Here is a 15,136-nt window from a genome sequence, read left to right as displayed (position 1 = left end):
CACTCTCCTCTTTCACTTTCATCAAGAGGCTTTTTAGTTCCCCTTCACTTTCTGCCATAAGGGTGGTGTCAACTGCATATCTGAGGTTATTGATATTTCTCCCGGCAATCTTGATTCCAGTTTTTGCTTCTTCCAGCCCCGCGTCCCTCATGATGTACTCTGCATATAAGTTAAATAAGCAGGGTGACAATATACAACCTTATCATACTCCTTTTCCTATTTGGAACCAGTCTGTTGTTCCATGTCCAGTTCTAACTGTTGCTTCCCGACCTTAAATTTCAGTTAAAAGAGTATTATATTAGTTTGCAGTGTGACCCTCCTTCATGCATACCAATTTCATTTTTAAATGTTTATTTTGGCTGAAAATACGTGAAGCTTACTCTTCTTCTGCAAATTTTTTTATTACAAAGAGGACCAAGTTAAAAGTAAAGAGTATTTTGAGAATTGTGCATATGTCACTAAACCCTGAGAGAAATTAACAATGCAAACTGTGGAATTTTTTTTCATGGAGATTTTGTAAAATCAGAGAGAATGCAGATACCACAGTTGGGCTTGCTGTAAGTATTTTCCTTACTTCTATATCCAAAATTTCCAATAGTACAGAAACCAGATCTAAAGTATACATATTATTAAATTTACAGTAATAAACTCTTAATTTACAACTATGAATTCTTACAATGTTTTCTTCCATTTACACACATCATGAACTGTTATTATTATTTAAAACTCCATGTTTGTGCATGCTAAGTCACTTCAGTCACATCCGTCTCTTTGTGACCCTATAGACTATAACCCGCCAGGCTTTTCTTTCCATCGGAATTCTCCAGGCAAGAATACTGGAGTGGGTTGCCATGCCATCTTCCAGGGGATCTTCTTGACATATTACATCTCCTGCATTGGCAGCCGGGTTCTTTACCACTAGAACCACCTGACTCAATGGACATGACTTTGAGCAAACTTAGAGACAGTGAAGGACAGGGAAGCCTGGCGTGCTGCAGTACACGGGGTCACAAAGAGTTGTACACGACTTAGCAACTGAACAACAATGAAAACTCCATGTGTCCTTATATAGGTTTGGCCCAGATGGTTGTTTCTGAACCAGGTTGAAAGCCTCTGAATGGCAAGGACTATCTATTTCGGTTTATGTAGTGCTGAGGACATTACACAGAAGCAGATGTTCAATGGACCATGATGGGCATGGTAATCATGAAGATAAAGCTATAATAAGCAAACGACCTCCAAATTCCCTGTTTCTTCCCAGTATCACACAGGGGCAAAGAATGCTGGAAATCTTTAAGCAATCTAAAATGATGCTGCTTATTGAATTGTAAAGAAGTTCAGATAACATCTTAATGAGAAAACTTATGTAAAATCATTTGTATCGTCATAATGCCTTGTTGTTACAGTTTTCTGGAGAAAAAAAAAAATGAAAAACCCAGAAGGAAATAATCACTCTGACCCTGTGAGTGAATTCATTCTCCTTGGATTCCCTTGTACCTGGGAGGTTCAGATCTTCCTCTTCTCACTCTTCTCGGTGATCTATGCATTGACACTAACTGGAAATTTGTGCATTATCTGTGCAGTGTGGTGGGACCACCATCTCCACACCCCCATGTACATCCTCCTGGCCAATTTTTCCATCCTGGAGATGTGGTATGTCACTTCTACTGTCCCCAATATGCTAGCCAACTTTCTCTCTGAGACCAAGACCATCTCCTTCTCTGGCTGCTTCCTCCAGTTCTACTTCTTCTTCTCCATGGGCACCACTGAGACCTTCATATTGTCTGCCATGGCCTTTGACAGGTATCTTGCCATCTGCAGGCCCCTTCACTACCCCACTGTCATGACAGTGCAACGCTGCATCAGAATGGGAGCCTGCTGCTGGATGTGTGGCTTTTCCTGTTTTCTCCTCCCAGTTTATCTCATCTCCCAGCTTCCTTTTTGTGGTCCCAATACTATCGATCACTTCCTATGTGACCCAGGACCCCTTATGAAGTTGTCTTGCATGCCAACTCCTGGCACTGAGATTATCTGTGCCACCTTTAACTCAGTCCTAATTTTTTCCACTTTCCTGTTCATTATCAGCTCCTACACCCTGGTGATCAGAGCTGTGCTTAGGGTCCCCTCAGCAGAAGGCCGGCATAAGGCTTTCTCTACCTGTGGTTCCCATCTGGCTGTGGTGTCCCTGTTCTATGGCTCCATCATGGTGATGTATGTGAGCCCAACGGCAAGTAATCCAGCAGGGATTCAGAAATTTGTGACCTTATTTTATTCTGTGATGACTCCACTTTTCAATCCCCTGATCTACAGCCTCCGGAATAAGGAAATGAAGGAGGCCCTGAGAAAACTGTTTAGGAATGTGATATTTGGTCAAATAAAGCCTCTCAAGAACTAGAATCTATATATATGTAGGACATATAGGAATATAAACATATCAGAGGTGAATGGTTTTAATAAATTTGAGAGAAAAGTGTTTCCTATATTCCCCAGAATATTTTAGGTTGCATTTCAGTGAAGCAAATAACAAATAAGATGGCACCAGAATTTAAATAAATCATTTGTACTAGGCTGTATTGTATTAGTGTTCCTGTGTGTACCGTATGGAAACTGGAAAATGCCAGACATTCTCTTGTATTTTTCCAGGAAAAAAGCATATATAACCCAGATGTCAACTGCTCAGTTTCTAAGTCAACTTCTGAATTTGCAAATTTAATTTTAAACAACAATTGGAACCAGACATGGAACAACAGAATGGTTCCAAATTGGAAAAGGAGTATGTCAAGGCATATATTGTCACCCTGTTTATTAAACTTATATGCAGAGTACATCATGCAAAATGCCAGGCTAGATGAATCACAAGCTGAAATCAAGATTGCCAGGAGAAATACCAATAACCTCAGATATGCAGATAACACCACCCTTAAGCAGAAAGTGAAGAACTAAAGAGCCTCTTGATGAAAGATGAGAGTGAAAAAGCTGGCTTAAAACCCAACTTTCAAAAAACTAGGATCATGGCATCCAGTCCTATTACTTCATGGCAAATAGATGGGGGGACAATGGAAACAGTGACAGATTTTATTTTCTTGGGCTCCAAAATCACTGTGGATGGTGACTGCAAACAGGAAATCAAAAGACTCTTGCTCCTTGGAAGAAAAGCTATGACAAACCTAGACAGCACATTAAAAAGCAAGGACATTACTCTGCCAACAAAGTTCCATCTAGTCAAAGCTATGGTTTTTCCAGTGGTCATATATGGATGTGAGTGTTGGACCATAAAGAACGCTGAGGACCAAAAACTGATGGTTTTGAATTGTGGTGTTGGAGAAGACTCTTGAGAGTCCCTTGGACTACAAGGAGATCAAACCAGTCAATCCTAAAGGACATCAGTCCTGAATATTCATTGGAAGGACTGATTCTGAAGCTGAAACTCCAATCCTTTGGCCACCTGATGCGAAGAACTGACTCATTGGAAAAGACCCCAATGCTGGGAAAGATTGAAGGCAGGAGAAGAAGGGAATGACAGAGGATGGTATGACTGGATGGCATTACTAATTCAATGGACATGAGTTTGAGTAAACTCTGGGAGTTGGTGATGAGCAGGGAAGCCTGGCATGCTGCAGTCCATGGAGTTGCCAAGAGTCAGACATGACTGACTGACTGAACTGAACTGAACCCAGATGTCAACTGCTCAGTTTCTATCTTTTGCAAATTTAAGTAGATTTGTCTCTGACCCCTAACTCTACAGTGATTAGATGTCTAGAGTCCCATCACTATTTCCCTACGCACATGCACCATACAACCACTATTTTCCTAGATACACACTACGCAAGAGGTTCATGTGTGCTTCTCTCCTCTCACTCCTAGTCTGCCTGCTATCTTGTTTTGATCACATCAATCTGAGTGTGAGACTCATCCCCATCAACATTTTATCCAAAATCAAACTCATTTAAGCTTTTCTGGGGTTAATAAACCTGACTACAGGATGGAGTTAGGAAGTGAGAGGAAGGATCTTCGCGCTAACTCACAGTCAAGTTCCCATATTATACCTGCTGCTATCTCTGTCTCTTCCTTCCTCATCCTCTCCCCATCACCCACAAGAGTGACCAGAACATCTTTCCTTTCATATTCAGAATAATTTTGTCTATATGTAGGCTCTTTGGAGTTTGAGCTTCTTCCCCAGATAAGCTTGTCAAAAGACTTTTTCTTAGCAAAGTCAATTATTGAACACCATCTGGTGAAAATAGCTTTCTCCAACTCCTTAGTTTTGAGATTGTTTTAAAATCATATAACTTGATATATTACATCTTTATTTTAGTACCCCCTGGGAGCACTCAATATAAAATAATAAATGTACTTAAACAGAATACAAGTGAGACCTGGAAACAAGATTCCCTGGAAAAAATTAATAAGGCCACAATAATTCATATTTTAAGTACTTTAAGAATTTTTAAAGTGCTTTTCCCCTGTGTATATAAGAATGAAGATTAATCATGCAGCAAGGACAGTGTGTGAAAGTCTGAGGACAGAAATAAGATAGTTTAGCCAATGTCTGAAATGAGGTACATTGCTGCTGCTGCTGCTGCTGCTAAGTCACTTCAGTCGTGTCCGACTCTGTGTGACCCCATAGACGGAAGCCCACCAGGCTCCCCCATCCCCGGGATTCTCCAGGCAAGAACACAGGAGCGGGCTGCCATTTCCTTCTCCAATGTGTGAAAGTGAAGTCGCTCAGTCGTGTCCGACCCTTAGCGACCCCACGGACTGCAGCCTACCAGGCTCCTCCATCCATGGGATTTTCCAGGCAAGAGTACTGGAGTGGCTTACTCTGCAGTTAATTTTCAAAATGGCCTGGAATTGTCATATTGAATCTTAGTAAATAAATTTCATTCTTAGTGACACAATCTTATCTACTAGTAAAATTGTAGCCAGTTCCATAGAAGCACAAAAAGACCAGATTCACTAATATATCTTCATTTTAGCTATGCAAGGGAGGTAAAATCAGGATCTAAGTGAGCTGATAATATGACTTAATTTAAAGTTTGAGTGCAGGGCTTCAGGTTAGTCTCTGAAGCCCTTTGCATAAATTATAAAATCACAAAGCAGCAGCCCCTTAGCTACAAGTCTCGACCAGAGGTGTTTTTAGGCACCCCTTCCTCAGGGGGTCTCCCACACACATCAGGGTGCACACTTCTCCCTGGGCACAGGCTGAGTGACAGCCCCCACTCCCACTCTCAGACAGGCTCCCTTATGCCAGGAACAACCTGCAGAGCCTTACAGTACCCCTTAGTAGTGGAGAGAAGAAGTAAGCCACATAAAGCCTTCCCCACCTTCTCTCATTAAAAGTACTGGAAAAAGGGAAGGCAAGTGTTTAACCCTCCAATTCTCCCAAAAGAAAGAGGAAGAAGATAGGGATTAAAACATAGCACATCATACTCATCAATTAGCTCTTGAATTAAAACTCAGAAATTTACTCTCATCCCAAAACTTATTTTTCTGCCTATTTTTCTTTATTAAACACTAGAAAATATTTGATGTGAATTTTCATAAAAATAATTTCAAAAATGATTAAAATCAGAAAAAATACTTTAAAATGGTGGCCTCCTGCAAAGTAAATATACAAAAGATAATAATCAAGAGGAAAATACAATAAAAGAAAATGTCTTTCATAATATCAACAAAAATGCAGTACAACTCTAAATAAACACATCAAAAATCAGTAAAGTGTATAAAAAGAAAACTGCAAATACTTGGCTCTAAACAGGGAAAAAATGAATAGGTAGAGCTATCTACCATTTTTCTGGATGTAACAAGTAAATGTTGTAAATCTGCTGTTTCATTCCAAATAATTTTATTAGTTTAATGAAAATAAAATAATGATCAGTTCAGTTCAGTTCAGTCTCTCAGTCGTGTCCGACTCTCCACGACCCCATGAATCACAGCACGCCAGGCCTCCCTGTCCATCACCAGCTCCCGGAGTTCACTCAAACCCATGTCCACAGAGTCAGTGATGCCATCCAGCTATCTCATTCTCGGTCTTCCCCTTCTCCTCCCGCCCCCAACCTTTCCCAGCATCAGAGTCTTTTCCAGTGAGTCAACTCGTCGCATGAGGTGACCAAAGTATTGCAGTTTCAGCTTTAGCATCAGTCCTTCCAATGAACACACAGGCTCAATCTCCCTTAAAATGGACTGGCTGGATATCCTTGCAGTCCAAGGGACTCTCAAGAGTCTTCTCCAACACCACAGTTCAAAAGCATCAAATCTTTGGCGATCAGCTTTCTTCACAGTCCAACTCTCACATCCATACATGACTACGGGAAAAACCATAGCCTTGACTAGATGGACCTTTGTTGGCAAAGTAATGTCTCTGCTTTTTAATATATGATCTAGGTTGGTCATAACTTTCCTTCCAAGGAGTAAGCGTCTTTTAATTTCATGGCTGTAATCAGCATCTGCAGTGATTCTGGAGCCCAAAAAAATAAAGTCTGACACTGTTTCCACTGTTTTTCCATCTATTTCCCATGAAGTGATGGGACCAGATGCCATGATCTTTGTTTTCTGAATGTTGAGCTTCAAGCCAATCCTTTCACTCTCCTCTTTCACTTTCATCAAGAGGCTTTTGAGTTCCTCTTCACTTTCTGCCATAGGGTAGTGTCATCAGCATATCTGAGATTATTGATATTTCTCCCAGCAATCTTGATTCCAGCTTGTGCTTCTTCCAGCCCAGCATTCCTCATGATGTACTCTGCATATAAGTTAAATAAGCATAATAACATCAAAATCATACATATCCAAATGTTCAGTAATTGGAGAAAAAGTGAATTATAATACAGTTAAATTATAGGATATCATATAGATATGTTATGTTAACAATATGCTAAATTTAAATTTTTATTCCAAAATAGAGTGGACTTACATAATTGTTTCCAAACATATTTTGTAATTAAGAAATTAAAAGAAGGAATTTTATAGAACATTTTATAGTTGCATTCTTTTAACAAAATTATAGGAGATTGCACTCATCTCACACACTAGTAAAGTCATGCTCAAAATTCTCCAAGCCAGGCTTCAGCAATATGTGAACCATGAACTTCCAGATGTTCAAGCAGGTTTTAGAAAAGGCAGAGGAACCAGAGATCAAATTGCCAACATCCGCTGGATCATGGAGAAAGCAAGAGAGTTCCAGAAAAACATCTATTTCTGCTTCATTGACTCTGCCAAAGCCTTTGACTGTGTGGATCACAATAAACTGTGGAATATTCTGAAAGAGATGGGAATACCAGACCACCTGACCTGCCTCTTGAGAAACCTGTATGCAGGTCAGGAAGCAACAGTCAGAACTGTACATGGAACAACAGACTGGTTCCAAATAGGAAAAGGAGTACGTCAAGTTTGTATATTGTCACCCTGCTTATTTAATTTATATGCAGAGTACATAATATGAAATATTGGGCTGGATGAAGCATAAGCTGAAATCAAGATTGCCGGGAGAAATATCAATAACCTCAGATATGCAGATGACACCACTCTTCTAGAAGAAAGCGAAGAGGAACTAAAAAGCCTCTTGATGAAAGTAAAAGAGGAGAGTGAAAAGACTGGCTTGAAGCTCAACATTCTAAAAACTAAGATCATGGAATCCAGTCCCATCACTTCATGGCAAATATACAGAGAAACAATGGAAACAGTGACAGACTTTATTTTCTTGGGCTCCAAAATCACTGCAGATGGTAACTGTAGCCATGAAATCAAAAGACACTTGCTCCTTGGAAGAAAAGCTATGACAAACCTAGACAACATATTAGAAAGCAGAGACATTACTTTGCCAACAAAGGCCTATCTAGTCAAAGCTATGTTTTTTTCCAGCAGTCATGTGTGGATGTGAAAGCTGGACTATAAAGAAAGCTGAGCACAGAAGAATTGATGCTTTTGAACTGTGTTGTTGGAGAAGATTCTTGAGAATCCCTTGGACTGCAAGGAGATCCAACCAGTCCATCCTAAAGAAAATCAGTCCTGAATATTCATTGGAAGGATTGGTGTTGAAGCTGAAGCTCCAGTACTTTGGCCACCTGGTGCGAAGAGTCAACTCATTGGAAAAGACCCTGATGCTGGGAAAGATTGAAGGCAGGAGGAAAAGGGACGACAGAGGATGAGATGGTTGAATGGCATCACTGACTCAGTGGATATGAGTTTAAGCAAGCTCCAGGAGTTTGTGATGAACAGGAAAGCCTGGCATGCTGCAGTCCAAGAAGTCCCAAAGAGTCAGGCATGACTGAGGGACTGAACTGAACTGAATTCTTCCCTCAGAATGAAATGGGGGGAATCTTGCTTGTGGAACTGAAGCTGAGCCAACAAACTAAGACTTTGATCCAGAGTTAATACATTGCTGGCTGAAGCAGCCACTGATAAACCTTTAGCAGCAAAATCTGGAAAGAATTTCGATGATAGACTCTATCTCCAAAACTAAAACTGGTTCAAAACCAGTATACTGAATGCATACCTGATACTTCAAAAACAAAATAAAACCTACGTAAAACACAAATACACAACTTGTTAAGTCTTGTATTTCCTATAAATGTTCTTAGAAATTTTACTTGCTACCTAGAGCTCACTTAAGACACAATTGCTGCGTGCGTAGTCTTGGGGACGTCACCAGTGTCCTCTTAATAGCATCAGTGTTATAGACTCATCACAGAAGTACCCCAACTATGACCAAAATTTCCTCCTGGTTTTGTGCTCTTTCCTCAAACCAGTTCTCTTTTCTGTCACCTACAGTTTCTCTTCTGTATCTCAGTTCCTCAAGCTTTCTCATACGAAGTCTTCCTGGAGAATATCTGAAACTGTCAATAAATTGCATGTGAACCAATAAATAAATTGTTAAGACCATTATAGTATGTACGCATGCATGCTAAGTTGCTTCAGTCATGTCTGACTCTTTGTGACCCTATGGACTATAGCCTGCCAAGTTCCTCTGTCCATGGGGATTCTCCATGCAAGAATACTGGAACGGATGTCCATGTCCTCTTCCAGGGGACCTTCCCCACCAAGGGATCAAACACAAATCTGTTACGTCTCCTGCTTTGGCAGGCAGGTTCTTTACCACTAGCATCACTTGGGAAGTTCCCAGTATGTATACGTGATAGAATATTTTACCAGTATTCAGTTCAGTTCAGTCGCTCTGCTTTATATTTTCATATTTGACTATCTTTTTTAGTTTTATTTTCTAAATTAGTCACATAATTTTCTGACATAGTGTAAATGTCTAGCAACAAGTCAAAAAGCAAATACCTACAGTGGTATGAAACTTAATTAAAAATTTTACATGCAAAAGGTGTCAGTGATATTATTTCTGGGATGAGAGTGCACTAGAAGAGATATTTTCAGAGAGATTTAGTCCCGTGAGTCTCAGGCTTTTGAAGCTGTCTTCCTGAGACAATATTCTCAGAGTTGTATCAGCCCTATGTATGGGGAAGTGGCACGATTTGTGTATTTCAACAAGCTTTGCTTCGTTAATAGTTGTGTCTAGCTTTTCCCATATTCTTCCAGGCCTCTCTATCTATATCCAGGAATTCTTCCTAATTTTCCTCTTGAATTTCAAGCCATACCACAATGTGCCTGAGATTGTCTTTAACAGATTCAGTACAAATAAATATTATTGATTCTGAAACTACTAACAACAGTTTATAGGATCAATGCGAGTTAATAATTATAAACTGTTTAGAACAACATTTCATTTGGCTTTAAAGAAAAAGAAGAAAAAAGTGTTAAGAATCATAAGTGATTTATAAAGAAAAAATATAGAAAATATCAACAGAATTGAGAGACTTTGTGCTGACATTGGAATAAACATTTCCTAATTCATTCAAAAGGCTGCTGCTGCTGTTGCTAAGTCACTTCAGTTGTGTCCGACTCCCTGCGACCCCATAGACAGCAGCACACCAGGATCCCCCGCCCCTGGGATTCTCCAGGCAAGAACACTGGAGTGGGTTGCCATTTCCTTCTCCGATGCATGAAAGTGAAAAATGAAAGTGAAGTTGCTCAGTCGTGTTCGACTCCTAGCCACCCCATGGATTGCAGCCTACCAGGCTCCTCCATCCATGGGATTTTCCAGGCAAGAGTACTGGAGTGGGCTGCCATTGCCTTCTCTTATTCAAAAGGCTAGTCCTATCCAAATACCAAAGCCGGGAAAAGATATGACAAGATAAGAAAACTACAGACCAATATCCTCATGAATATAGACACAAAATTCTCAACAAATACTAGAAAACTGAATTCAGTAGCATATTAAAAGGCTTATACACATGACTAAGCAGAATTTATCCCATGAATTCAAGGAGAGTTCAACTTACGAAAATTAATTAATGTACTACATTAGCAGATGTAAGATGCACTTCCTTAGCAACTTTCAAGTATGTAACATAGTTTAACTATAGCCACCATGCTGTACAGTTGAATTTATTCACGTTATAGCTGGAAGTTTGCACCCTTTGACCAACCTCCCCCCATTTCCTTCATTCCCCAGTTCCCAGCAATCACCATTCTCTCACTTTGGCCAAGAAGTTCATTGAATTTTTCCATAACACCTTACAGAAAAAACTGAAAAAAAATTTTTGGCCTCAAATACTTCTATGAGTTTGAGTTGTCAACTCTTTTTACTCTAAAAAAATGCAGCTTAAATATCTCTAACAAGCTACACAAGAACAGATATCTGATGGACAAGAAGAATGGTTTCTTCTTCTTCAAAGCTGGTATCAGGAACCCACTGGTAAAGTTTCCTATTGTAGCTATTATGACAATTCCAATTATTACTTATTTATTCCCCAGGAAACTTCAACTATACATGAATACTAGGGAACAAAAATAAATAAATAAAATCGATTTCCACATCTTCACTATTCTTTGGAGAATACTAGGACTTGGCGTTTGATTATATATAAGTGAAAATTCAAAATTATCTCCTCTTTTAAACAAATCTAATAGATCATTAAGAGAGAAAACCCCAAATCCCCAAAGATTATGTTGCAAGAAAGTATGCATATATATTTCCATCATCTATGCTTTTGTCTTAACCACAGACATGTGCCTTGAAACTCAAGAAAAAATATCTTATAGGGTTCACCCTTTGCAACCCTTAAAAGATTACAGACTGGATCATCCAGTTTCTTGGAAGTCCCTCACATGCCTTTTGCTCCGTGGAGTAATATTTAATCTTCCTTCCCTGAACTCTTCTCAGCATTCAGCCAAAAAGTGAGTGGAAACCATATCACGTGAGCCACATGTGCTCCATAGTTTGCAAAAAATAATTTAATAGGAAGCATTTTCTTCTTTGAGAAAACTAAATTTTTCATGAGGGCAAAATGCTAACCCCCCAAAAAAAACCCTAAATAATATATGTTCCTTCTTGTTTACTTAAATCCTAGAATCTTAAGCTCTAATATATGTTCCTTCTTGTTTACTTAAATCCTAGAATCTTAAGCTCTAAGTTTCACTTCTTTCTTTCTCTAAAGGGTGAATAAGAGATATAAGCAAAGAGGCTTAAGATTTCAAATGAAGATGCAGTTGTTGTTGTTCATATTAGCTCATAAATTGTTGGAGAAGAATTTATTTGGATGATTTCTGTTGTTTGGTAGTAGAGGAAATACAGCAAATATTTCATCTCAGAGATTTATTCTTTTCCAAGCTCATATATTGTTTCTCACTTCCATTAGATTAATGAGCCCTGGTTTAACATGTATTAATTCTTTTTGAAGTAACAATTTTTCACATGTATGAGTCTTTGCTGTACATACAAGATTTATTCTAAATATGTCATTGTACAATTACTGTCCCCAGGAAATATTCCAAAACAAAAAGGTAAGTATCAGTAATGATTTAAAATGAATCCTTTGTCAATGACTTTTCTGTACGTAAAATAAATTAACAGAGGTGGCTGATACTAGGATCCTGAGTAAAAAGGATTTAGAAATTTCTAAAACATAGAGAGATAATCCATTCAAATACATAAATATCTTTCAAACAAGTTATTAGAAGATGTGTTTCCTAAGAAGCCTTGTGTAAATAGTGAGTTCTTTCTTTAAAAGTATTAACAGACTATTTTAGATAGCACTGTCACATATTTAGCTGGCTTAATTTACTACATCCAGATTTATACAATCCAAAGGGCATTGAGGATCTATAAATAGTCCTTTCAATTTAGGTGCCATCTCAATCATCAAATAAGAGTCAGTCTTCTATGTGGTCTGACTTAGGAATCCAGATATTACCTTCCTACACAGAAATATATCAAAGGCCTCCCTGACTCAAAGTCTTGGATTCCCACCTCGAAAAAGAATCCTTGATTTATTAAATATTCTTTGTAAAATGCAAAAATATTTCCAATAGTGGAAAACAAATCAAAATTTTGCAAAAAATATATTAAAAGTTTATAGTAATCTCTTGATTATAAGCTCTAGAAGCTCAAGATCTGTCATGTCTGCAGCTGTTCCTCCAGCACTTAAAAGCCTACCTGACACAATGAACATGTTAATAGATATTTTTGAGGCTGAGTGCGACGAGTTGACTCACTGGAAAAGACTCTGATGCTAGGAGGGATTGGGGGTGGGAGGAGACGGGGACGACAGAGAATGAGATGGCTGGATGGCATCACCGACTCTATGGACATGAGTTTGAGTGAACTCCGGGAGTTGGTGATGGACAGGGAGGCCTGGCTTGCTGTGATTCATGGGGTTGCAAAGAGTCGGACATGACTGAGCGACTGAACTGAACTGAACTGAATATTCTATTACAATGGAATATTACTGATACAATAATATATGTGGAATATATGTGTGTGTGTGTGTATACTACATCTTCTTTATCCATTCATCTGTTGATGAACACTTGACTTGCTTCCATATCTGCCATTTGCAACAATGTGAATGGACCTAGAGAACATTCTGCTTAGTGAAATCAGTCAAAGAAATACAAACACTGTGTGATATCACTTATATATAGAATCTAAGTTGACCATGGATACCAAACACAGGCACATTAGAAAAACGTCATATGCATAGACATGTAATATCATTACTATAGGTAAACAGATGAAAGAACACACTAACATAGGTAATTTATCAGAATTACATACATTCCTAGTATCTAGTTAAGTTTAGAAAAGTAAAAATGTTCCCCTGTTTCGTGTTTTCCCTCTTCTCTTACTGTGAATTTTTAAAGTAATATATGTTCAGTGCTGAGCCATGAAAGCCACAGTTTTGTTGCTAAAATTTTGTTTGCAATTTTATGAAATGCAAGGTAAAGAAATTTTTTTTTTTTTCAGGAAGAATCAGTGCACTCCATTAAAGCACAAACCACCGTCATCTCCAGGTCTTCCAGACTAATGAATGTGTCCAGCAGAGAAACCACCCACTCTGTTACCCACTTTATCCTCCTGGGCTTTCCCTCAAGCCCAGAAATGCAGCTCCTCTACTTCGGGCTCTTCTCAGCAGCTTATATCCTGACCCTGATGGGAAACACAGCCATTGTCTGTGCTGTGCAGTGGGATCAGCGCCTTCACACCCCCATGTACATCTTCTTGGGGAACTTCTCTTTCCTGGAAATATGTTATGTCACCACAACCGTCCCTAATATGTTGGCCAACTTCTTGTCCTCAAGCAAGTCCATCTCCTTTGTGAGTTGTTTTGCACAGTTCTACTTCTTCTTCTCTTTCGGGTGTGATGAGGGCTTCTACCTTTGCATCATGGCCTTTGACAGGTATCTTGCCATCTGCCAACCTCTGCATTACCCACACATCATGACTAAAGAGCTCTACACTGGCCTCGTCATCTTTGGGTGATCTGGGGGGTTTCTTCTCTTCGTAACCCCAGTTGTTCTCGTTTCATGGTTGCCCTTTTGCAACCCAAATATCATCAGCCACTTTATATGTGATCCTGTCCCATTGATGATGCTGTCTTGTTCTGAAGACACCACCACACAACTCATTTACTCTACTTTTAATGTTATTTTCATGATCGGTACATTTCTCTTCATCCTTTGCTCCTATGCACTGGTGATTCTGAATGTGGTAAGGATGCCCTCAGCAGCCAGCAAACGCAAGGCTTTTTCCACTTGTGCTTCTCATCTGGCTGTGGTAATTCTGTTTTTTGGCTCTGTTATGGTGATGTATGTTAGTTCTGGATCAGGACACCCAGTGAAAATGCAAAAATTCATTACCTTATTTTATTCTGTGATAACACCTTTATGCAATCCTCTAATATATAGCCTCAGGAACAAGAAGATGAAGGGTGCCCTAATGAAAGTCTTGGGATTGGACATGTTAATAAAATACAAATGAGAGCTACATTTTATCTCTCAAATGTAACTCACCTTAATAAGTCATGTGTAAAATAGATGGCTAGTGAGAACACACTGTATAGTGTGGGAAGTTCAGCTCAGTGTTCTGTGTTGATCTAGATGGGAAGGATGGAGGGTGAGGTGGGAGAGAGTTCCAAGAGGGAGGGAACATATGTACATGTGGCTGATTTACTTCATTATACAGCAGAAACTAATACAACATTGTAAGCAACTGTAGTCCAATTAAAAAACAAAAACAAATAAACAGTAAGCCTACAAAAATAACGTGATATATTTGTCTCCAAATTCATTGTTTTATTAAGCTACTGTACTGAGGGCCAATTATCACCTTACTACCACTCACCACAAAATGCAGTAGTCTTATTTAAGAAAAAATATGTTTTAACAAGTGAATTCAACTTTGAAGTTGTGTGCTCACTCAGTTGTGTCTAACTCTTTGTGACTTCATGAACTGTAGCCCACCAGCCTCCTCTGTTCATGGAATTTTTCAGGCAAGAATATTAGAGTGGGTTGTCATTTCCTCCTGACCCAGGGATTCAACCCATGTCTCTGGTGTCTCCTGCATTTGGCAGGTGGATTCTTTACTACTCCACCACCTGGGAAGCCCCCAAAGTTACTATCAAGTAAGTGCGATTTGTTATATCTAAACCTATCAGTCCCTTTATACATAATTTGGTTTCTAAAAAGAAGATAGAAGTCTACTTTGCATTACTACGCTGAAGCAACTAATAATACAGATGTAATAGAGATCGTAGGTTGACTTGGGGATTAATACTGTAAGCTGGTGATTTTCCAC

General features: G+C 39.0%; 2 pseudogenes; both read left to right on the top strand.

Moving 5' to 3' along the window:
- Positions 1 to 1,612: 1,612 nt before the first annotated feature.
- LOC148776540 (olfactory receptor 11H6-like) lies at positions 1,613 to 2,261 on the top strand (annotated as a pseudogene).
- Positions 2,262 to 13,256: 10,995 nt separating this feature from the next.
- Positions 13,257 to 14,320, top strand: LOC148776539 (olfactory receptor 11H6-like; annotated as a pseudogene).
- The last annotated feature ends 816 nt before the right edge of the window (positions 14,321 to 15,136 follow it).

This window comes from Moschus berezovskii, chromosome 9, assembly GCF_049115385.1.
Source record: "Moschus berezovskii isolate FMDL1 chromosome 9, NW_MosBer_1.0, whole genome shotgun sequence".
NCBI classification, from domain to species: Eukaryota; Metazoa; Chordata; class Mammalia; order Artiodactyla; family Moschidae; genus Moschus; species Moschus berezovskii.
This window is presented reverse-complemented; position numbering and strand designations above follow the sequence as displayed.